Consider the following 26662-nt stretch of genomic DNA (forward strand, 5'->3'; position numbering starts at 1 on the left):
AAAAAAGATCTTCACGACCAAGGTAATCATGATGGTGTAATCATTCACCTAGAGCCAGACATCCTGGAATGTGAAGTCCAGGGGGCCTTAGAAAGCAAGACTATGAACAAAGCTAGTGGAGGTGATAGAATTTCGGGTGAGCTATTTCAAATCCTGAAAGATGATGCTGTGAAAGTGCTGCACTCAATATGTAAGCAAATTTGGAAAACTCAGCAGTGGCCACAGGACTGGAAAAGGTCAGTTTTCATTCCAATCCCAAAGAAGGCAATGCCAAAGAATGTGCAAACTACCACACACTTGCACTCGTCTCACACGCTAGTAAAGAAATGCTCAAAATTCTCCAAGCCAGGCTTCAGCAATATGTGAACTATGAACTTCCAGATGTTCAAGCTGGTTTTAGAAAAGGCAGAGGAACCAGAGATCAAATTGCCAATATCCACTGGATCATGGAAAAACCAAGAGAGTTCCAAAAAAAACATCTGTTTCTGCTTTACTGACTATGCCAAAGCCTTTGACTGTGGGTCACAATAAACTGTGGAAAATTCTGAAAGAGATGGGAATACCAGACCACCTGACCTGCCTCCTGAGAAACCTAAATGCAGGTCAGAAAGCAACAATTCGAACTGGACATGGAACAACAGACTGGTTCCAAATAGGAAAAGGAGTACGTCAAGGCTGTATATTATCACCCTGCTTATTTAACTTATTTGCAGAGTACATCATGAGAAATGCTGGGTTGGAGGGAGCACAAGCTGGAATCAAGATTGCCGCAAGAAATATCAATAACCTCAGATATGCAGATGACACCACCCTTATGGCAGAAAGTGAAGAGGAACTAAAAAGCCTCTTGATGAAAGTGAAAGAGGAGAGTGAAAAACTTGGCTTAAAGCTCAGCATTCAGAAAACTATGATCATGGCATGTGGTCCCATCACTTCATGAGAAATAGATGGGGAAGCAGTGGAAACAGTGGCAGACTTTATTTTTTTGGGCTCCAAAATGACTGCAGATGGTGACTGCAGCCATGAAATTAAAAGACGCTTACTCCTGGGAAGGAAAGTTATGACCAACCTAGATAGCATATTAAAAAGCAGAGACATTACTTTGCCAATAAAGGTCCGTCTAATCAAGGCTATGGTTTTTCCAGTAGTCATGTATGGATGTGAGAGTTGGACTGTGAAGAAAGCTGAGCACCTAAGAATTGATGCTTTTGAACTGTGGTGTTGGAGAAGACTCTTGAGAGTCCCATGGACTGCAAGGAGATCCAACCAGTCCCTCCTAAGGAGATCAGCCCTGGGATTTCTTTGGAAGGACTGATGCTGAAGCTGAAACTGCTATACTTTGGCCACCTCATGCTAAGAGCTGACTAATTGGAAAAGAGCCTGATGCTGGGAGGGATTTGGGGCAGGAGAAGGGGATAACTCAGGATGAGATGGCTGGATGGCATCACCGACTTGATGGACATGAGTTTGAGTAAACTCCGGGATATGGTGATGGACAGGGAGGCCTGGCGTGCTACGATTCATGGGATCGCAAAGAGTCGGACACGACTGAACGACTGAACTAAACTGAATATACATATAGGTATGTGATTTAGGTTGCTTTATGAATAATCAACACACAAACTTGTAAGTATGGCACTTATACATACATATTTATACATACAGTATTATAATTACTGTATTGACACAATTACATAAAGCAGTCAATTCAGCTCCTGAAATGAGAAATAGTACATGGTTATTATTTTTCTGATTTTTGTCATATATGAAGTAGTTCATATAAAAGTGCCTATCCAAGTATCCATGTGTTATGTTGAACCCTTCTTCCCATATTGGTTGTCACTTTCTTCAAAAGACCTTTTTTAAAAAGTATGAATTGCTTCTCTGACTTCCTGTTACCTAACTTCCAGTTTTCGCATTGCATGTTAGCAATTATGTTAGATGGTGAGATGACAAAAGGAGAGAAGGCAAGCCCAGAATTAGCCAGAGTCAGTAATTATTAACAACTGAAAATGTTTAAAGAGGAATGGTATTTGCTCAAACATGGAAAAGGCGTTAGGTCTAGAAAAAGTGGGAAAATTTGTTTGCTCTCTCAAAGTTCTTTTCACAGAAGGTAAAATTGAGAATCAGCTTAGAGTATTTGCAATTATTTTTTTCTAGCAAAATCATGATATTGCATCCCAATTTCCAGCAAGATACTGAGAAATTCCTTCTTATTTGTCTTATTTCAGGTGTGGTGTAAGTTGAGTATTTCAGTTTCAAAGAAACTAGCTTAAAGCAAGGCTTACCTTAAATGTGTGTGACAATTAAACCTGACATAATAGAAAACAAGTTAATCACATGCGTGGTGTTTACATTTCAAGAAGAGTAAACAATAAGATGGCTTTTTAGGGAAAGACGATTATAGTTTGCTTTGCTGTGCTCATTCAGTCTCTTTAGGGAATGCAGAAATTTGGTTTTCTTCTGCCTTATAACTTTTAGATGGCAGAAAGCCTGCCAACCTATCTTTATTCTGCTGCACTGTCTCCCAAATACTCCCTTGCCCTTGATGATATTAAGTATCAAGGACTTTTTGAATCCTTTAATATGGTTCTTAGCATCTACCCAGCTTCTGGGTAGCTCTAAAATACTGTTTATAGTTTCTGTTATAAGAGCCATGCAGGACCAAGAAATGATGAATATTATAATTTAGATAGTACAGAAGTGACACCCACAGACCTAATGACTTACATGATATTATCAGACCTTTTCTTCATTAATTGGGCAATGAATATTAATTTTCAACAGCATGCAAAATTACTGTGATTTATTTTATCCTCCTTTGTTAAAATCCAGGGCGGGTGGGGATGCCTGATTGCTATGTTTCATCATTTTGAAGCTATAAAAGTAGAGTGTAACTAGGACACACAGAAATGCTGAGTGTGTAAATGCAAGGACGGACAGGAGAGTCCGGGGATCCTCATCACTGTAAAGCGACATTGAGATTATAGAGGACGATTCTGCCTTCTGGCTTTGCCTAAAGTTACTGGATTTGAACTAGGTTACAGTCACAGTACAAGGGAAATAAATAATATGCCTCAGATTTTGTGAACGCATTTGCTTTTTTCTGTGTGCAAGAAGCTGTTGCTTACCACAATATTGGAAGCAGATTCCTTTACTGCATCATTTCTACCCTCCGGATAGTGGTAATTTTTTATGACCTCAGAGAAAAGCTTCTTTATGATAGAACATTCAGAAAATACAAAAAAAAAAAAAAAATCACAAATGGAATAAAAATCTGTTAAAAAGTCAGGGATAGCCATTACTAAAATTTTGCATGCATAGTCATATTTGTCTCTTTTTATGTATATTCAGGATTATATTTGTATAATGTATATTTTTTAAATTTTAGGAAGTTATTTCTGTTTGAGTACACATCCTTCTATAATATTTCTAAACACCTATATATTTCTCAGTAGGTGTACAGACCATGATTAAATCAATTCTTATTTTTCATATGTATATTTGGTTTCTCACTTGAAGCAACTACAAAAAATTATTTGACCAATTTCCACATACACAAGCAACCTTAGATACATTTGTGGCATTATTACATAAACCTCCCTGTAATAAGTGATTAGGGGCACCAAAAGTAGAATCTGTGAATTACAGGCCTATGGATGGCTCTTAGACTTTAACACTCATTCTCAAATTTCCATCCAGAAGACTTGTGCAGTTACTCCTTCCGCCTGTAGTGTATGGATGTCCCCATTAACGTACTGAAAGTGCACAGTGGAAAAAATAGTAAATAAAAATAATTAGTGAATAACAAATGTAAGACAGGAGTTGATTTTAAAAGATTTTTTAAATGAAAAATAAAATTTCCTAAAGTTTAAAGAATATAGAATTCAAGCTTGAAATTGAGGAATAAAAATGGTTAGGGGATATTTCTGGAAAATACAAAGCTATTTGTCTAATTAGGGGTAGTCCCTATGCTCTTGAAGACAAATCAATCAGCCTCACTTTTCCTTTTGCACGGTAAGAGAAGTTACTATAAAAGCAGAAACTATAAGAGGATTCCAACACAGTACAGTCCATATGTGTCTGCAAATTGCAGTGAGCACCCAGTAAAATCTTGAGGGGAATTATACTAAAGATAGAAGTTTTTAATGAACTGGGGAACTGAAAAGAGCACATAATTCTATCCAAGATGTTTCCTATAAGTTATACTTACACGGGAATTGGTATAAACAAGAGAACTTATACTCATTTTCTAAATCACGTATTTATAGGTGACCTGCAATCCTGTCATATATAAACTGTAAATCCAAGGTCCTTACTGTCTGTTCATAGGTATGTATTAATTAAATTTTCATACAGGAGCAATTTATCCTTTGGAAGGGACAGAAAAGCTAATTTTGCTAATAGTTACAATCCCTGGTGGTTCAGATGGTTAAGAATCTACCAGCATTGCAGGTGGATCAGATGGTTAAGAATCTACCTGCACTGCAGGTAGACCTGGGTTCAGTCCCTGGGTTAGGAAGATTCCCTGGAAAAGGAAATGGCAACCCACTCCTGTATGCTTGCCTGGAGAATCCCATGGACAGAGGAGCCTGGCGCGCTACAGTCTGTGGGCTGGCAAAAAGTCGGACATGACTGAGCAGCTAACACTTTCACTTCACAATGTAAACTTAGAACAATTACCACATATGTTTCTATTTTACTTTAGGTGGTAAATCATAAAGGAATTTGACAATCTGCATGTGTAAATTCAGTTGAATCAACAGTGCTTTATGGAGTGTCTCTAACTTGATAGCACAACTGACTTGGTAGTTAGATTATAGAGGAGGGGAGTGGTGTAGGATAGAATTTTATGTAGCATAACAGAGAAGGACTTTAAGAATAATTACCTGGACAATATGGCACTGTCTTTTACAGTGGTCACTTACTGATAGGACTGTATTTGTTCAAATTGCCAATCCATTTCTGCATTCCATTTCAGAGCTCTCGTTAGCTACTACTCATTGAGATTTTTCTTTATGTGCTCATTTCCAAAGGGGTAATGGCTGCAACATCAGCAGAATAGGCAGATATGGCAATCCAGACCTCTTAGAAACAGATGAGCTTATCTATCTTAGAGAGACTTCTTTTATATGCTCTATTCTGGCAATGATTTTTTGTATTTAATATAATGTGCTAAATACAAGTTTAAGATTTTAAAAAATATATATACATATATTAAATAACATCTTTATTAAATATTATATGCCAGGCCTTTTGCTGTGTCCTACACAAATGTCAAGATTAACAGGAGAAATATCAATAACCTCAGATGTGGGGATGACACCACCCTTGTGGCAGAAAGTGAAGAAGAACTAAAGAGCCTCTTGATGAAAGTGAAAGAGGAGAGTGAAAAAGTTGGCTTAAAGCTCAACATTCATAAAACAAAGATCATGGCATCCAGTCCCATCCCTTCATGGCAAATAGATGCGAAACAGTGGAAACAATGGCAGACTTTTTCTTTTGTGGGGGGCAGGGGGGCTCCAAAATCACTGTAGATGGTGACTGCAGCCATGAAATTAAAAGATGCTTACTCCTTGGAAGAAAAGTTATGACCAACCTAGACAGCATATTAAAAAGCAGAGACATTACTTTTGCCAACAAAGGTCTGTCTAGTCAAGGCTATGGTTTTTCCAGTAGTCATGTATGGATGTGAGAGGTGGACTATAAAGAAAGCTGAGCACTGAAGAATTGATGCTTTTGAACCATGGTATTGAAGAAAACTCTTGAGAGTCCCTTGGACTGCAAGGAGATCAGACCAGTCCATCCTAAAGGACATCAGTCCTGAATATCCATTGGAAGGACTGATGCTGAAGCCAAAACTCCAATAATTTGGCCACCTGATGTGAAGAGCTGACTCATTTGAAAAGACCCTGATGCTGGGAAAGATTGAAGGTGGGAGGAGAAGGGGACAACAGAGGATAATATGGTTGAGTGGCATCACTGACTCAATGGGCATGAGTTTGAGTAAACTTGGGGAGTTGGTGATGGACAGGGAAGCCTGGAGCGCTGCAGCCCATAGGGTCACAAAGACTCGGACACGACTGAGCAACTGAGCTGCACTGAACACATGTGTCATCTCTGTATTTTTAATTTCATTGGTAAGAAAATAATTGCACATAACATTTATATCACACAATATCACAGTCAAACATCCAAGAACTTTATATATCATGTCTTATTTAATCCTTACAGGGTTAAATATTTTAAGGTAAATACTAGTATTATCCTTCTTTTTCGTTAAGAAACTGAGGGGCAGGTAGGCCCAGTATTACAAACGTACAATGTGGTGTGCCTGGAATTCCTTCTGAAACAGCCTGAACTGAGTCATAGCTACAAGCCCTACATATAGATCTTTGTTAATCAAACTATGATTTTGTTTTCACTGCTCTGACTGGTTAAAAAAAAAAAAAAAAAACTACATTGGGGGGAAAATTCACATAATGATGAAGAACTGTATGGTAGCACACTGAGCTTTGATTCCAATCTTGCTATCATTTTCATTTTCCTATCTTAATTTTCGCTTGCCGTTTTTTTAATTAAAAAAAAAACTCTATTTTATTGTTCGAATTCTATATATGTCTTCAAGTTTTTCACTGTTTAATTCATTTTGGGAGGAGGTGGCATAAATAAGGAAATTTAGAAAATCCCATTGATTCCACCAACAACTTTACTGCCTTGTTAGGTAGGTTTTTGTGAATTCTGGGGTTAAAAGACACAAAATGTTTTGGTCAAGATCACACAGCTTCTCACTGCCTAACTAGGCTATGGTTCCTTAAACCCATTCCCTGTCATTCAACATTCATTCAACAGATATTTATTGATCACAAATGTTAATTCTTTTTCCGGGATTCCATGCTGCCTTTTGTTCACCAAAGCAAGTTTGTAATATTGGTGTCCCTCAGATCTTTGTACTAACTGTGCATTAATAAGAGCATAGCAGATGGTTTGGGTGCTAATCTTTAGTGGTAACTGTGGTGGCTGTAACAGAGGATTCTGTGCTATAGGCATGCTCCACAGGCCTGTGTGCAGAGCTCTAACCTTAAGAAAGCACTGGTGAATATTATGTATGACCAAATGCAGTGTAGGTATCTACTGTCCAATTATAGTAGAAACAGGTCACATGTGTGGTTACTGAGAACTTGACACATGGCTGGTACTAATTGGAATGTGCTGTATTTGTAAATTCCATGTCAGATTTTGAAGACACAGTAAGAAAAACAATGTAAACATTTAATTAGTGATTTTTATGATGACTGTAGTATTTTTGTTAAATGAAACATTAAAATTAATTATAAATTCATTAAAATTAAAGCAAAATTTAGCTGTTTATTTTTACCCTTTTAAATGTATGTACTAAAGTTTTATGTGGCTCTCATGTTGGGCAGCACTGATTTAGAGCATAAAAATAACTTATTGTAACTTTCACTTTCTATTTCTCTCATATTTGATTCAAACAAAAGAAATCATAGAATAGATAATTGCAGTCTGAAAACTCATCCATTTTACAATACTCTAATGAATTTCTTAGCTTCTCTTAGGTTTACATTTTTTATTATTTATTAGTTGGAGCTGTTTATATATTTTGGATATTAATCCATTACATATTATGCCATTTGCAAACATTTCCGCCAATTATAGCATAAATTCTCAACTCTTTAATACGTTAGAAGTCTCATAATTTATAAAGAAGATTTTCATTTTTTCTGCAGTTAAACTTGTCATTCTTTTTCTCTATGACATCTTGGCTATATGTGGTTTAGGAAATAGTGTCCTCATACCAAAATTACAATTTTTTTCTATTTTTCTTTTAATGTTCTTTTATTCATTTGACATTTAGCTTTTTAACCACCTAAAATTTAAATTTTCATATTTTCATGTAAGCCTCTCACCTACTTTTAAAATTCTTACTTTTGTATGGGTAAAAAAATATTCTAATGTTATAAATTGAAAAGCCTATCTTTCCATCTTTCCCATTTTTATTTTTAATGCAATCTTTATCATATGATACATTCCTATATAGCCATGGGTTTGTCTTTGGATTATTAATTATTTTGAATCAGTTCTTGCAATGGACTGATTGGATCTTCATCCAGTCCTCTCCATTTATATGTTGAAACTTTAAGACTACTCTGATATTATTTGGAGGAAGGGCCTGTGGGAAGTAATTAGGTCATGAGAGTGGAGTCCTCATGAATAACATTACTAGCCTTAGAAGAGGCTAGACATGTAGCTAGCCTTCTTTCTGCCATATCAGGATATAAGTGGAGGTAGGAGGTGTGGTGTTGAAGATTCTTGAGAGTCCCTTGAACTGTAAGGAGATCCAACCAGTCCATCCTAAAGGAGATCAGTCCTGAGTGTTCATTGGAAGGACTGATGCTGAAGCTGAAACTCCAATCCTTTGGCTACCTGTTGCGAAAAGCTGACTCATTAGAAAAGACCCTGATGCTGGGAAAGATTGAAGGCAGGAGGAAAAGGGGACAACAGAGGGTGGGATCGTTGGATGGCATCATTGGCTCAATGGACATGAGTTTGACTAAACTCCGGGAGTTGGTGATAGACAGGGAGGCCTGGCGTGCTGCAGTCCATGGGGTCGCAAAGAGTTGGACACAACTGAGAGACTGAACTGATTGAAGTGAGGCAGGGTGCGGACCTGAAAAGAGTCCTCAGCAGAACCTAACCAGGCAGGCTCTCTGATCTTAGAGTTCCAGTTTTCAGAACTGTGAGAAATGAATGTTTGTTGTTTAAACCACCCAGGTCTATGGTAAATTGCTATAGTACCTCAGAGTAACTAAGACAGTTATTATTTTTTTATTCCTATGCTATATTTTATTCTTTCAATTTCTCTTGACTTTTACTTTTTATCCTGCTGTGACCAGTCTTTCCTCATTCTTCTTCTTTTAAAATGTATGCTTTCCTCCCCACTAGTCTCTCCCTTCCAGAAGAACTTTGTAATCTGGAGGTCAAGATGCATAAACCATATTACTTATTATTTCAATTACTTTTGATTTATTAAAAGAACTGGCATTGTAAAAATATTGAGTCTTTCCATGTAGAATATAGATTCCCTTATAGAATCCCTTTTCTCACATGAATTTCTTTTTATTAAATGTCCATACTGATTTTATGTTAATTCCTATATATTTTGAAGCTTAAATTGATATTATAATTTTCCATTACCTTTAATTGGGCATTACTGTTATTTAGGGAGCTGTTGATTTTCTAATTTTGCATTTATCCTTCCAAGTATGTTTGTAGCTTTTTGCTTCCATATTGTATTAACTAGGACATTTAGCATACTGCTATAAAGTTGTATATTTATGGTCATCTTTGAGTTGTTCTTGGCATTTGAATATTTTCACCTTTAGGGATCATTCTTTTGGAGTTTTAGTCCCTGTGCCTTATTAGAGAAGCCTCATTCTTTTTCTATACTTTTACATTCTGGTAGTGTACAGCAACAAAGAAGATTTAAAAAAAAGTTTATTTCATTGGTAAAAAAAAGACAAGAGTTTTTATTTTGTTTTAAGTAAATTTATTTATTTTTAGAGAATATATCTAACACCCTACATCTTCTATCATTAAACTCAAACTTTTCCTTCAAAATGTATCACAAATAAGCCTTTGCAACCCTCCCATAATGAAAACAATTCCATTCTACTGTGCTCCTGTAGAAGTTTGTATATAATTCTTACAGATATATATTATATATAATTCTTACATATATTTACTGTAATAGTTCCAAATCTATTAGGAGTCATTGTTCAAGTAGTTATATATCCAATAGCTACATGAAAGTGAAAGTGTTAATTTCAGTCGTGTCTGACTCTGAAACCCCATGGACTTGTAGCTCACCAGGCTCCTCTGTCCGTAGAATTCTCCAGGCAAGAATACTGGAGTGGATTGCCATTCCCTTCTCCAGGGAATCCTCCTGGCCCAGGGATTGAACCCAAGTCTCTGGCATTGCAGGCAGATTCTTTACCATGTTAAAGCTGAATATGCAGCTATTTATATTTAATTATTTGGGCTTCCCTGGTGGCTCAGCTGTAAAGAATCCACCTGAAATGCAGGAGATGTGGGTTCAGTCCCTGGGTCAGAAGATCCCCTAGAGAAGGAAATGGCAACCCATACCAGTATGCTTGCCTGGGAAATCCCATTGACAGAGGAGCCTGGTGGGCTATAGTCCATGGGGTTCCAAAAGAGTCAGACACAGCTTAGTGACTAAACAGCATCAAATATTTAATTACGTATCACCACTTATTGCTTCATATGGGGCTTCCCAGGTGGCTCAGTGGCAGAGAATCAACCTGCCAAACAGGAGACACAGGTTTGATCCCTAGCTCAGGAAGACATGCTGGAGGAGGAAATGGCAACCCACTCTGATAGTTTTGCCTTTAAAATTCCGTGGATAGAAGAGCCTGGCTACAGTCCATGGGGTCACAAAGAGTTAGACACGACTGAGCATAGAAGTAGCAACATTGCCTCGTAGAGTTAAAGACTGGTATAAGTTGTACTGTGTAAAGCCAAAAAAGTTTCTTGGAAGACTCAGGGTTCTTGAACATTCTATAGCTTCTGTTTTTTCTTGCACGCTCCTCCAGTGCTATCATTCTATATGTCTATACCTGTTTTCTTAAAACTAAAAAAAGGTTTAGACAAACATGTTTTTTATCTCCATCATTAACATGAATATAGTGATTTTGAAGTTTCCCCCTCTTCCACACGATGTAGAGAATTCACATTTTTGTGACACCCTTTCCCAAAGCCTATGCAATTTCATGCCTTCTGCATCTAAGTCACATAATAAGTGGTAATAAAAAGTTTTTAATTCTTGCGTTGGGCTTTTAAATTTTGACTTCTTAGTACACGGTCAGACTTATCACAGTTTAGTAGTAGAAAACATAATATTACTTCCCAAAATATAAATGCTAACAACTGTTTAATGCAAGACAATGTACTGAAACTTTATTTATGTATCTGGTGATATTTTTAATAACCTGTAGAAAAAGAGTTGATATGCTAAATAAATGTTTTCATAAGGACAGGTATAAAACACATCAAAATATATATTTTAAAAAGGTAATTTTTAAAAATAAAATCCAGAAGATTGTGGACTCATTAAGCATAAAAATGGTTTATTTATGCATCATTCTTCCTTTAGTTGATTAGTAGGAGAACATTTTAGTAGACTTCATTCCTAAATAGAATCTTGTTTATTTTAGAGACATGAAATTTTCTCTTTCCTTCCCACATGTTCTTTGTTAATTATATCATTTAAAAACTATTTAGAGTCTATGCCTCTTCCTCATAGAATTATAAGAAGCTCAGTTCAGTTCAGTCACTCAGTCGTGTCTAACTCTTTGCGACCCTATGAACTGCAGCACTCCAGGCCTCCCTGTCCATCACCAACTCCCGGAGTTCACTCAGACTCACGTCCATCGAGTCAGTGATGCCATCCAGCCATCTCATCCTCTGTCGTCCCCTTCTCCTCCTGCCCCAAATCCCTCCCAGCATCAGAGTCTTTTCCAATGAGTCAACTCTTCGCATGAGTTGTTCACAGTGTAGAAAATTATAGTTGTAATAGATTTTAGAAACTGCCCAGTGTACCTCAACTAACATGTTTTCATATTGTTGCATTTGTTGATAATATTTTATCACAATTTGATGAATACTATATTACCATTTCATTTATTATAGGTGATATTTATATATTTAATATTTTTATTATAAAATGATAAATATGAAAAATAAGTATATGTCAATATGTTTTACTTATCATTATTGGATCATTTTATATCTCTGTGTGTCATATATATTCAACATTTATTTGTCTTAATCCATCATTCAAGGCTCATCATTTTCTTAACCAGCTAATTAAAAAAAAAAATCAATATCCCTTTTTTCTGCTTCTCATGACAAGACCCTGTAATGTGTTTCTATATTGTCAATTCGATCCATTAGTTACTGGCTTAAAATATTCTGTGATGTCAAATCATCTTAAATATGTAAGGTCCTTCCTAACTTGTCCCTTCTTCCATGCCTGGTTTTATCTCTTGCCATTCTAATACATATCATATAGATCTGCTGTTAGGAACTAAATTGTAATTTCACCAGCTACCTCCTGTTCACCCCCTGCTGAGACTTTTCATGTGCTATTTTCTGTCTGTAATGCCTTTAAATCTCTATTCTCTTCACTTTTATAATTCCTAATTGACCTTCAAAATTTTTCTCAAGTATATTACTCTGCGGGATGTTTTTAAAAATGCACCCCAAACCTAAGACTACATTAATTGCTCCTTTTTGTGTGTGCTTTTATAAGGTTCTACATAAAACTTGATCAAATTCCTCATTACTATGCATTATAATTTTATACTAGCTTGTGTTCATCTCCCATGAGACTGACATTAGGGATCCCTTCAGCTGATTAACTCCTACTCCTCTGTATTATAATATTAACAGTCAACTCTACACACCAGCTTACTAAAGTTGTATATTATCGTGTGTGTGTGTGCGTATGTATGTAATCTCTCAAAGATTATAAGCTTTCTGAAGAATTTCTCTGAGTTTGTTTCTCCTATATCTTTGGAAATAGATAGCTCAGTGTTGAAGTATACCAGGAGTAAGGACCAAGTTTTAAAACAGTGTTCAGCAGTGGAATGAGCAAAGAGAAGTAGGTTTAAATCACAGATTTGTCAGTATTTAACTGTTTCAAATTGCGTATTTCATTTAAACTCTGAGTTTTAGTTTCCACATCCATCAATAGACATAATGTCATTTGCTTCATGAGATCCTTTGTCACTTTAACTGAATTAATGTTTATAAAATGTTGAGTGCAGTGTGGATGGTGGTTTAGTCACTAAGTCATGTCCAACTCTTATGATCCCATGGACTATACCCCACAAGGCTCCTATGTCCCTAGTATTTTCCGGGCAAGAATACTGGAGTAGGTTGCCCATTTCCTTCTCCAGGGGATCTTCTGGACCCAGAGATTGAACTGGGTCTCCTGCACTGCAGGCAGATTCTTTACTGATTGAGCTACCAAGGAAGCCATATTTATCTAACTTGGATCTTGTGAACTTCAAACTGTTCAGATATAGATAGATTAATAGTCCCATTTTGTGCATAAAATTTGAAGTGCTGAGAATCTTTTTTATGGGTGCTGTATTGTTGGTGGTTCCTTTGGTATCTCTGATTTTCTTGAAGAGATCCCTAGTCTTTCGCATTCTGTTGTTTTCCTCTATTTCTTTGCATTGATCACTGAAGAAGGCTTTCTTATCTCTTCTTGCTATTCTGTGGAACTCTGCATTCAGATGTTTATATCTTTCCTTTTCTCCTTTGCTTTTCACTTCTCTTCTTTTCACAGCTATTTGTAAGGCCTCCCCAGACAGCCATTTTGCTTTTTTGCATTTCTTTTCCATGGGGATGGTCTTGATCCCTGTCTCCTGTACAATGTCACGAACCTCATTCCATAGTTCATCAGGCACTCTATCTATCAGATCTAGTCCCTTAAATCTATTTCTCACTTCCACTGGATAATCATAAGGGATTTGATTTAGGTCATACCTGAATGGTCTAGTGGTTTTCCCTACTTTCTTCAATTTCAGTCTGAATTTGGCAATAAGGAGTTCATGGTCTGAGCCACAGTGAGCTCCTGGTCTTGTTTTTGCTGACTGTAAAAGCTTTTCCATCTTTGGCTGCAAAGAATATAATCAATCTGATTTCGGTGTTGACCATCTGGTGATGTCCATGTATGGAGTCTTCTCTTGTGTTGTTGGAAGAGGGTGTGGACCTAACAGAAGAATGAAATGGTATGGACCTAACAGAAGCAGAAGATACTAAGAAGAGATGGCAAGAATACACAGAAGAACTGTACAAAAAAGATCTTCACGACCAAGATAATCACAATGGTGTGATCACTGACCTAGAGCCAGACATCCTGGAATGTGAGGTGAAGTGGGCCTTAGAAAGCATCGCTAGGAACAAAGCTAGTGGAGGTGATGGAATTCCAGTTGAGCTATTCCAAATCCTGAAAGATGACGCTCTGAAAGTGCTGCACTCAATATGCCAGCAAATTTGGAAAACTCAGCAGTGGCCACAGGACTGGAAAAGGTCAGTTTTCATTCCAATCCCAAAGAAAGGCAATGCTAAAGAATGCTCAAACTACCACACACTTGCACTCTCACACGCTAGAAAAGTAATGCTCAAAATTCTCCAAGCCAGGCTTCAGCAATATGTGAACCGTGAACTTCCTGATTTCAAGCTGGTTTTAGAAAAGGCAGAGGAATCAGAGATCAAAGTGCCAACATCCACTGGATGATGGAAAAAGCAAGAGAGTTCCAGAAAAACATCTATTTCTGCTTTATTGACTATGCCAAAGCCTTTGACTGTGTGTATTACAATAAACTGTGGAAAATTCTGAAAGAGATGGAAACACCAGACCACCTGATCTGCCTCTTGAGAAATTTGTATGCAGGTCAGGAAGCAACAGTTAGAACTGGACATTGAACAACAGACTGGTTCCAAATAGGAAAAGGAGTTCGTCAAGGCTGTATATTGTCACCCTGTTTATTTAACTTATATGCAGAGTACATCATGAGAAACGCTGGACTGGAAGAAACACAAACTGGAATCAAGATTGCCAGGAGAAATATCAATATGCAGATGACACCACCCTTATGGCAGAAAGTGAAGAGGAACTAAAAAGCCTCTTGATGAAAGTGAAAGTGGAGAGTGAAAAAGTTGGCTTAAAGCTCAACATTCAGAAAACGAAGATCATGGCATTTGGTCCCATCACTTCATGGGAAATAGATGGGGAAACTGTGGAAACAATGACAGACTTTGTTTTTCTGGGTTCCAAAATCACTACAGATGGTGACTGCAGCCATGAAATTAAAAGACGCTTACTCCTTGGAAGGAAAGTTATGACCAACCTAGAGGGCATATTCAAAGCAGAGACATTACTTTGCCAACAAAGGTCCGTCTAGTCAAGGCTATGGTTTTTCCTGTGGTCATGTATGGATGTGAGAGTTGGACTGTGAAGAAGGCCGAGCGCCGAAGAATTGATGCTTTTGAACTGTGGTGTTGGAGAAGACTCTTGAGAGTCCCTTGGACTGCAAGGAGATCCAACCAGTCCATTCTGAAGGAGATCAGTCCTGGGATTTCTTTGGAAGGACTGATGCTAAAGCTGAAACTTCAGTACTTTGGCCACCTCATGTGAAGAGTTGACTCATTGGAAAAGACTCTGATGCTGGGAGGGATTGGGGGCAGGAGGAGAAGGGGATGACAGAGGATGAGATGGCTGGATGGCATCACTGACTCGATGGATGTGAGTCTCAGTGAACTCTGGGAGTTGGTGATGGACAGGGAGGCCTGGCGTGCTGCGATTCATGGGGTCGCAAAGAGTTGGACATGACTGAGTGACTGAATTGAACTGAACATAATTTTAACTGAACATAATTTTAACATAAATTTTAACATAATTTTAACTGGTAGAAAGTAATATCTACTATTCTTTGTTAGTATCCTGTAACCTTACTATTGAGATGTACAATAGTAGTTTCTCAAAATATTTTTGTAAATATTACCCTTATAATGTAAAAGCTTATTTATATTATGTAATAATTCCACCCAGATATTCATAATCAATGGTATATCATCAATGCTGACCAAAAACATCTAAAATAAGTACATTTGGAATTAACAAAAATTTGATCAAAATTTAGAGAAAAAATAATAAGGCCAAACCACAACTAAGAAAAATATGTTAATTTAAGACACATATTTCTTTTTTTTTGTTTAATTTAATTTAATTTTTTAACTTTACAATATTGTATTGGTTTTGCCATATATCAACATGAATCCACTACAGGTATACACATGTTCCCCATCCTGAACCCCCCTTCCTTCTCCCTCCCCGTACCATCCCTCTGGGTCATCCCAGTGCACCAGCCCCAAGCATCCAGTATCGTGGGACATATATTTCTAAATGTTAAAGATAATGCTAGAAAACTTTTTGAAAAGTCAAAAGTTATTTTGTACTTTTAAGTTTGCAAAAATAAACCTATATTCAAATATAAATCATGGGAAAATTGAATATTTGCAATATGCAAAATTGATGCTGCCGTAGTGTACTACTTAGCAATCTTATTTTTTGTGTTAGAGCACAAAGCTCTTGATAATTGAAAAAAAATAAAAAGGAAAAATTCACTCTCAATTTCCTGCAAATTTATGTATTCTAGGAACATATTTCCCCTACTTATATATTGATTACTATGAGGGAATAAGTCTTGAATTGCATTTTGATTTTACGTAAATAGCATAGCTTTTTCCATGCCTTTTTAATTTCCAGAACACAGTAGACATTCAGTGTAATATAGCTAATCTAATTAGTATTAAATTCCAGGAAAGAAAAATTTAATACTGAAGTTTTGATCTTGTTTTAAGTCAAAACTTCAGATTTCTATGAGCACCTTCTGAACTTTGTAACCTGGTATGAATATTATCATTTCTCAGGAAACATTTTGGATGTTGTCATTCAGTCGCCGAGTCGTCTCCAACTCTTTGAGAGCCCATGGGCTGCAGAACAACAGGCCTCCCTGTCCCTCACCAAATCTCAGACTGTGCCCAAGTTCATGTCCATTGAATTGGTAATCCCTTTTAGCCATCTCATCCTCTGTTGTCCCTCTCTCTCAGGTTTCGCAGGAGGCAGGTAAGGTGGTCTGGTATTCCCATCTCTTTAAGAACTTTCCAGTTTGTTGTGATCCACATAGTCAAAGGCTTTAGCATAGTCAGTGAAACGGAGGTAGATATTTTTCTGAAATTCCCTTGCTTTCTCTATGATCCAGTAAGTGTTGGCAATTTGATCTCTGGTTCCTCTACCTTGTCAAAACACAGATTGAACAGTTCTCAGCTCATGTACTGCTGAAGCCTCACTTGAAGGATTTTGAGCATAAACTTAATAGCATGGGAGATGAGTACAATTGTCCGATAGTTTGAACATTCGTTCATACTGCCCTTCTTGGGAACTGGGATGAGGACTGATCTTTGCCAGTCCTGTGGCCACTGCTGGACTTCCCAAATTTACTGACATACTGAGTCCAGCACTTTAATAGCATAATCTTTTAAATAGATCTGGAATTCCATCACCTCCACTAGCTTTATTGACAGCAGTGCTTCCTAAGGCCCACTTGACTTCACACTCCAGAATGTCTGGCTCTGGGTGAGTGACCATACCATCATGATTATCCGTGTCATTAAGATTTTTTTTTGTTCAGTTCTGTGCCTTCTTGTCATCTCTTCGTCATGTCTTCTGCTTCTATGAAGTCCTTTATTGTGCCCATATTTGAATGAAATATTCCTTTGACATTTCCAATTTTCTTGAAGAGATCTCTAGTCTTTCCCCTTCTGTTTGCTGCTATTTCTTTGCATCATTCATTGAAGAAGGCCTTCCTGTCTCTCTTTGCTATTCTCTGGAACTCTGCATTCAGTTGGTTTGCAGAGTTTTCTTTTCCTTTTCTCCCTTGCTTTTCATATCTTTTCTTTTCTCACTGTTTGTAAAGCCTCTTCAGACAACTGCTTTGCCTTCTTGCATTTCTTTTTCTTTGGGATGATTTTGTTCATTGCCCTCTGTACAATATTATGAACCTATGTCCATAGTTCTTCAGGTACTCTGTTTACTAGACCTAATCCCTTGAATCTATTCATCACATCCACTGTATATCATAGGGGATCTGATTTAGGTTGTACATGGCTTGCCTAGAGGTTTTCCCCACTTTCTTTAGTTTAAGCCTGAATTTTACTATAAGGAACTGATAATCTGAGCCACAGTCAGCTCCAGGTCTTGTTTTAACTGACTGTATACAGCTTCTCCATCTTCGGCCACAAAGAATGTGATCAGTCTGATTTTGATATTGACCATTTGGTGATGTCCATGTGTAAAGTTGTCTCTTGTATTGTTTAAAAAGGGTGTTTGCTATGACCAGTGTGTTCTCTTGGCAGAATTCTGTTAGCCTTTGCCTTGCTTCATTTTATACTCCAAGGCCAAACTTGCCTGTTATTCCAGGTATCTCTTGAATTCCTATTTTTGCATTTCAATCCCCTGTGATGAATAGGACATTTTTTTTTTTTTTTTTGGTGTTAGTTCTAGGAAGTCTTATAGGTCTTCATAGAATTGATCAGCTTCTTCGGCATTGGTTGTTGGAGCATAGACTTGACTTACTGTGATTTAAATGGCTTGCCTTGGAAATGACCCAAGATCATTCTGTTGTTTTTGAGGTTGTGCCCAAATACTGCATTTCATACTCTTTTGTTGACAATGAGGGCTACTCCATTTCTTCTGTGGGATTCTAGCCCACAGTAGTATAATGCTCATCTGAATTAAATTCACCCATTCCTGTCCATTTTAGTTCACTGATTCCTAAGATGTCAGCATTCACTATTGTCATCTCCTGCTTGACCATGTCCAGTTGACCTTGATTCATGCAATACTGTTCTTTACAGCACTGGATTTTACTTTCACCACCAGACACATCCACAACTGAGCGTCACTTTCGCTTTGGCCAGCCACTTCATTCTTTCTGGAGCTATTCGTAGTGGTCCTCCACTCTTCCCCAGTGGCGTGTTAGACACCTTCTGACCTGGGAGGCTCATCTTTTAGTGTCATGTCTTTTATACAGTTCATGGGGTTCTCATGGCAAGAATACTGGAGTGGTTTGCCATCCCCTCCTCCAGTGGATCCAACATTTTGGATGCTTATATCCTATTCAAGCTGCGTCCTGCTCCTTGCCAAGCCACCCACAGCCCTGAAGTCAGAGCTGGTCTCAGGGTGCTGACTTCCCAGTCACAGCAGTTTGTCTTCTCCTTTGCCACATTCGTTGTTTGTCATAGGACATGAGGAAGACGTGTGTGGCCAGCCCTGCTAGCGTTTCTTTGTCTGGGCCTTTCTGGAAGGCAATTATCCCTTGGAAAACATACAAAACCTCTCACTGTTGCTTCAAAATTAGATGCCAACATCTAGTTTTTGTCTTTTAATAGAAGTCAAGCTTTTATAACAAAGAAACATAGATTATAACTACTCAAATCTCTTATTCTGTGTGACAAGAGATGTATAACTTCTACTTTCATGCTTTTTTATGGCTGTATTTTGTGCTGCCTGTTACTTAGATATATGTAGGAAAAGAGCATAGCTAAAATCTTGCCTAATGCATTATTCAAAGAAAGGATCATTCATATATTTCACTCATTAATACAACCAAACTACAGAGAACATGTCTAAAGACTGCTTGATATCAGAGGGCTGACCATTCTTGAGTAGTAAGTATTCTCCTTTGTGAAATATTCTGTGGGTCTTTGAAATTGTCAGAAAACCTCTGTAGCTCAGAGTATACTAGGAACATAAGAAAACAGGGTGAGTTATTGGATTTTAAATATACAGATGTAGTAAAAATCAGTTGCAGGGTGAGATGGAGTGCAGTATAGTTTTCAGGTTCTATTAATAGATAAATGCATAAATTTTCAAGACAGTCAAATACCACTACTTATATTTCCTTTTTGAAAAAATATATTGCTAAATTTATCTTAGCACATTAGCATTATAAGCCTTAAAATCTCTTCTTTAAAAATATGCTACCCATCTGTTTTTCCTGTATCTCTAAAGATGCATTGCTTCTGAAAGTATAGATACACTTCTCATATATCAGGGAACATTTAAGTATGTTAAAGTATAAAACTGTGGCAAATATATAAGTTCTTGAGTTACTGCATTTTTCCCTGGAATATTGGAAGACATGAGTACTGGCAAACTCACTGCTTCTACCAACCCCACTTCCCTAGATTCATTGAGTTTTAAACCAAATGATAACTAGTTGCATTTGAGTATTAGACAGAAAGTGAATTCCAGTTCAAGAGTTACCATTTGAGTACCCCAGAACCACAGTGTACTGAGATGAACCCACAAAAGGGGAGTTCATTTCCCTGCTAAAGGCTGTGAGTGTTTTTATTTCTGACACCAGATGGCACTCGTACATTTGTAATCAGCTTTGATTTTTTTTTCTTTAAAATTTTTCCCCACATCTCTCTTTTTCAGGAAGATTTTGCTTGAAAGATTAAAGTCCATATATGTTTTCTCTCATGTAAAACTTAGTTGAAGACTTTCATGTATTGATTAAAACTCATAGCCCATTTTCATTTTTTTTTCTTTCTTTTCCTTCATTGAGCAATATTGTTAAAGAATATTGAATATCACAGGAATAACTGGTAAAGAGGATCTGCATTAGTGACTTGAGGGAGCTGTCCAAAAAGTCACTGTCTAGTTATTTAGAAATCCAATTCATTTAGAAATTGCTCTAATTTTCAAAGTGATTTTAGCCTGGGTTTCATTCTTCTGTCTTATTAGTATAAGAAGAAATACACTAGTAACTAGGAATTACATTTATCCATCATCCATAAGACAGCCCTGTCTATGTGCAAATTAGTTTTATGTGAAGCCCCACGGGTGTCTGAAATTATTCCTCTTACAAACAGTCTCTTGTTCTGCCTCATTCTCACGTTTCAAGATCTTTGTCACTTTATTTTGCTTAAACTGTCAAACAGATAATAGCATAAAATTAGGCTCCATATTATAAGAGCATTAGCCATTGCTGTTCCTTTTTTTTTTTCTTTTCTCCTTCTCTCTCCTCTCTTTCCCTCTGAATTGATTATAACTAATTTGTACTTGGGAGAGATATGGCATGCTATAAAGAACATTCTCTATACCCTGTCTCTTCATTTTAACAAAAGCTTTGCAAGTGGGCCTTAAGCCCTTACAGCAGTTGCCTTGCCCTCCACCCCCAGGAATTTATCAACCACCTCTGAGACACTATGTTTAAACAGGGGTTCCCCACCATCAATAATAATGAGAGAAGCACATATCCCTGCCATGTATATTGTAGAAAACTGACAAAATTTTAAATTGAAGGAAACTTCTGCAATTTTTATTCTTTATTTTTGCCTTTTAGTGAAAAGTGGTGGGAAAATACAAAACATATTAAATGAAATTCACAGGACAAAGGCAATAATCACATCCTTTACAAAAAATAAGTCTGAATGTGAGAGTGAAGAGATGAATTTCTCAAAAAAAAAAAAGAAAGAAAGAAAGAAAAAATAAACCTATTTCCCCTGGCTAAAATGCAAATTGTTCTTCTCCTTATAATGAGCCCCTTATCTAGCTCAAGAAATTCATTTAGAAACTTGAATTTTCCCCTGTTATTAGTTGAGAGGATTATTGACCAAAGTGCTTTGGTTGACTTTCTTATGCTAATAATAGCACCTAGATTGTGATAATGGTCTTAGCACCCAGACTCCTGGAGAGTTTTGATCCTATCTTTTCAGGAGGAGTCTATATTACTTTTTGGAAATATTCCCACATAAGCCACCAAAAAGTATTTTCTTTTAGAACAGACAGTTTTTCTCTTGGCAACCCTTTCCTGATGCATTGAAACTTTAATCAGAATCAAAGTTGAAAAAATTTGTTTTAAAAGCTTGTTGAAAATTGAGCAAGATTAAGGAAACAGAAGAGAAGGCATTGAACCTTTTTCTTTTTACTCAACTGCTATAACATTAAGATTTTTACATTAGTCAATCTTCTATTTATTTGAGGAACTGGATCTCCTGCAACTCAATATATATTTTCCACATAGCAGTGTTTTGTTGTTGTTGTTGTTGTTTGTTTGTTTGTAAGTGATAATGAAACAGAACAGAACCCTGTGGGGGTACACCTTGTCCACATTGTTTGTAGAAAATTGATTTCATTCTGCTGTCTTGACCTTTCCTGAATTCTAAAGGGTAGATGCAAGCAGTTGCTTATCAGGAAAGGAAGGGAATGCAGAAACAAAAGAGGAGCAGTCAAGAAACAAGAGAGAAGCCCTGGTCCTTCTACTTCATCAAGGAATACTCATAACAATACCTTTGAGTTCTCCTCTAGGATCTAAGGGCTTCCCAGGTGGCCATAGAATCCACCTGCCAATTCAGGAGACATGGCTTCTTCAGACTGAACACAGGAGTCCTAGAACATTGTTTTGTTACCTCACCACCAAGCAACCACCAACAACCAAAAGAAAAAGTGCATAAAGTAGTAGAAGATAATCTGAACCAAGAACAAGCTGGATTCAGAGAAGACAAGATCAAGTTGCTAACATCTGTTGGATCATACAAAAGGCAAGAAAATTCCAGAAGAACTTCTACCTCTGCTTCATTGACTATGCTAAAGCCATTGATTGTGTGTTTTACAACAAACTGGAAAATTCTTTAAGAGATGGGGATAACAGACCACCTTACCTGCCTCCTGAGAAACCTATATGCAGGTTAAGAAGCGGCAATTAGAACCAGACATGGAATAAGAGACTGATACAAAATTGGGAAAGGAGTATGACAAGGCTATATATGGTCATGCTCCTTATCTAACTTATATGCAGAATACATTTTGTGAAATGACAGGCTGGATGAAGCACAACTGGAATCAAGATTGCCAGGAGAAATATCAATAACCTCAGATATGCAGGTGACACCACCCTAATCAGAAAGCAAAGAGGAACTAAAGAACCTCTTGATGAAAGTGAAAGAGGAGAGAAAAAGCTGACTTAAAAACTCAACATAAAAAAAAAACACTAAGATCATGGCCCCTGGTCCCATCACTTCATGGCAAATAGCTGGGGTAAAAGTGGAAACAGTGACAGATTTCATTTTCTTGGGCTCCAAAATCACTGCATATGGTGACTGTGGAAAGGTTGTTGCTGAGCTGAGAACAATGCCGGGGTTCTTGGCCACCAGAGGAGAGGAGTTCAAACTAGGCCCAGTGATGAGGCTTGATCACTGAGAGCTTTTGTGTGATAAAGTTTTATTAAAGTATGAAACAGATAGAGAAAGGTTCTGACATAGACATCAGAAGGGGGCAGAAAGAGTGTCCCCCTGCTAGTCTTTAACAGGAAGTTATATACCTACTAGCAGGTTGCTAATGAGAGAAAGAAATGTCTCAAACCTCAGAGAATGGTACCAGGCCCCTCACCCACAACATGCGTTTTAGGATAACATTGGCACAAGGTGACTCATCCTGGGCCATAGAATGATTGAGGTGAATCTGGAAGAAAGGCAGGTTTCCAAGCAAACACATAGTCTCATTAACATAGATTAGGAGAACAATTTTATGAGTAAAACATATTGATTTGTTGAGACATTATCAGTTCTGAGCCTTAGGCATAACTGACTTGAAGAAAGACAGAGTCTTGGGTAAACACATGGTTCATTAACATAGCTTAAGAAAAATATTTGCATAAGAAAAACCCATTGGTTAGCTCAAGGTTTGAGAAAAGTTAAGTTCAGGTGCAACCAGGTGCCCTCATGGCAACACAGAATTTTAAAAGAAACCTCCTTTTAATTTTGTATCACTTCAGTTCAGTTCACTCTCGGTTGTGTCCGACACAGTTGCGACCCCATGAATCACAGCACACCAGGCCTCCCTGTCCATTACCAACTCCAGGAGTTCACTCAAACTCATGTCCGTCGAGTCATTAATGCCATCCAGCCATCTCATCCTCTGTCGTCCCCTTCTCCTCCTGCCCCCAATCCCTCCCAGCATTAGGGTCTTTTCCAATGAGTCAACTCTTCGCATTAGATGGCCAAAGTATTGGAGTTTCAGCTTCAGCAACAGTCCTTCAGCATCAGTCCTTCCAAAGAACATCCAGGACTGATCTCCTTTAGGATGGACTGGTTGGATCTCCTTGCAGTCCAAGGGACTCTCATGAGTCTTCTCCAACACCACAGTTCAAAAGCATCAATTCTTCAGCACTCAGCTTTGTTCACAGTCCAACTCTCACATCCATACATGACCACTGGAAAAACCATAGCCTTGACTAGATGGACCTTTGTTGGCAAAGTAATATCTCTGCTATTTCATATGCTATCTAGGTTGGTCATAACTTTCCTTCCAAGGAGTAAGCGTCTTTTAATTTCATGGCTGCAGTCACCATCTGCAGTGATTTTGGAGCCCCCCAAAAATAAAGTCTGACACTGTTTCCACTGTTTCTCCATCTATTTCACATGAAGTGATGGGACCGGATGCCATGATCTTCGTTTTCTGAATGTTGAGCTTTTAGCCAACTTTTTCACTCTCCTCTTTAACTTTCATCAAGAGGCTTTTTAGTTCCTCTTCACTTTCTGCCATAAGGGTGGTGTCATCTGCATATCTGAGGTTATTGATATTTCTCCCGGCAATCTCGATTCCAGCTTGTGCTTCCTCTGGCCCAGCGTTTCTCATAATGTACTCTGCATACTCTGCATAGAAGTTAAATAAGCAGGGTGACAATATACAACCTTGACGTTCTCCTTTTCCTATTTGGAACCAGTCTGTTGTTCCATGTCCAGTTCTAACTGTTGCTTCCTGACCTGCATACAGGTTTCTCAAGAAGTAGGTCAGGTGGTCTGGTATTCCCATCTCTTTTAGAATTTTCCATAGTTTATTGTGATCCACACAGTTAAAGGCTTTGGCATAGTCAATAAAGCAGAAATAGATGTTTTTCTGGAACTCTCTTGCTTTTTCACTGATCCAGCAGATGTTGGCAATTTGATCTCTGGTTCCTCTGCCTTTTCTAAAACCAGCTTGAACATCTGGAAGTTCATGGTTCAGAAATTGCTGAAGCCTGGCTTGCAGAATTTGAGCATTACTTTACTAGCGTGTGAGATGAGTGCAATTGTGTGGTAGTTTGAGCATTATTTGGCATTGCCTTTCTTTGGACCAACTCTCACATCCATACATGACTAATGGAAAAACCATAGTTTTAACATATGGAACTTTGTCAGCAAAGTGATGTCTCTGCTTTTTAATATGCTATCTAGGTTTGTCATAGCTTTTCTTCCTAGGAGCAAGTGTCTTTTAATTTTGTGGCTGTAGTTGAGAGGGTAACAGGCAGGAAGGCTAGGGGCGCCCAAATGGAGGAAATAGGCTGCAAGTGTAAGATGTTTTTCCTCTCTCAAGTGGTAGGAGGAAACAACTCAAAATTGACTCAAAATTGAGTCTAACTCTATATTGTATAGAGAAGGGGAAAAACATCTGACACTTGTAGTTTGTTTCCTCCTACCACTTAAGAGAGAGAGAAAAAATGTCTTACACTTGCAGCCTGTTTCCTCTGTTTGGGCACCCCTAGCCTTTCTGCCTGTTACCCTCTCAACTGCAGCCACAAAATTAAAAGACACTTGCTTCTAGGAAGAAAAGCTATGGCAAACCTAGATAGCATATTAAAAAGCAGAGACATCACTTTGCTGACAAAGTTCCATATGTTAAAACTATGGTTTTTCCAGTAGTCATGTATGGATGTGAGAGCTGGTCCATAAAGAGGGCTGAGCACTAAGAATTGATGCTTTTGTACTGTGGTGCTGGGGAAGACTTGAGTCCCTTGGACAGCAAGGAAATCCAACCAGTCCATCCTAAAGGAAATCAGTCCTGAATATTCCTTGGAAGGATTGATACTGAAGCTGAAAATCCAGTACTTTGGCCACCTGATGCAAAAAGCCAATTCATTGGAAAAACCCGGATTCTGGAAAAGATTGAGGGCAGGAGGAAAAGGGGGTGACAGAGAATGAGATGGTTGGATGGCATCATTGACTCAATGGACATGAGTCTGAGCAAAAGCAAGGAGAAAATGAAAGGCAGGAAAGCTTGGCATGCTTCCATGCCAAGAGCTGGACACGACTGAAGGACTGAACAACAAATGTCTCTGATGCCCTTCCCACATAACTCTCCCTTTAAAAGCTTTCATGGTCAAGCAGAATCTTCAGAGTTGGTTTCTGGACATGAATTTATCTTCTCCCCAGGTTGTGGACCTCATGAATAAAGCACTGTTTTCTTTTAAACCAACACTTATCTCTGGAGTATTGGCTTTCAAGTAGGGAGTGGCCAAACCATAACAGCAAACAGAGCTTGTAAGATTGCCTGGCCCAACCTTGACCAGTAAGGAAATGGCAGTAGTGTCCAGTGAAAGGACTTCTTCCATGTTTGCGGCAGAACTGGTATTCAAGAGAGGTTCAGTACTGATTTCTACTGCAGGGTAGTATCCTATTTATTATGTGAAGTTATTAGAATGCTCGTTTTGCCCCAAATTCCCCATTTCAGAGGGGAAATGGCTTCAGAGGGGAAGCCAGTGTTTCCATTTGCCTTAATGGATCTTATGATCCTATGCTATCTGGCATCTCCTCATTCCATTACCTCTCATCTTATCCCCATCCCTCCATCCCCACCAAAAGCATTGAAAGCACCCTGTTCCCACCATGCTGAACTCTTTTCAGTACTCCCAAAGCACAAACTACAATTGCAAGGTTGGGATAATATTACCCCAGATAGCTGCAAGACTAAATTTCTTTAAGTCTTTGTTTACCTTTTACCTTCTCAATGAAACCTACTCTACATATCCTATTTTAAATTATACTCTCACCCTTGTGTCACTCTGGATTATTCTCCTGCTGTCTGTAGTTTTGTATTTATTGACTCATAGCATATATTAACTCATATCCTTTATATTTTGCAAGACATTTTTGGTATGCCAAGATGAAGATAAGGGTAAGCACTCACAGCCAATTGAAATAGGTATAAATAATACTCCTAAGT

The 26662-nt window shown here is 37.9% G+C and overlaps 2 long non-coding RNA genes across 29 annotated transcripts in view; both read left to right on the top strand.

The window, feature by feature from the left end:
* The window catches only part of LOC147366894 (uncharacterized), a 32732-nt gene extending 25379 nt beyond the window's left edge, over window positions 1–7353 (top strand). The window contains exon 2 of the long non-coding RNA XR_015169149.1: window positions 5252–7353. This is a non-coding gene — a long non-coding RNA (uncharacterized LOC147366894). The remainder of the gene's footprint in view (window positions 1–5251) is intronic.
* Window positions 1–26662, top strand: part of LOC147366889 (uncharacterized) — a 1020561-nt gene that overhangs the window by 512501 nt on the left and 481398 nt on the right. The window lies entirely within an intron of this gene.

The sequence above is a fragment of the Bos grunniens genome, chromosome 8, assembly GCF_055505025.1.
Source record: "Bos grunniens cultivar Pamir isolate PY7600 chromosome 8, Bosgru_T2T1.0, whole genome shotgun sequence".
NCBI classification, from domain to species: Eukaryota; Metazoa; Chordata; class Mammalia; order Artiodactyla; family Bovidae; genus Bos; species Bos grunniens.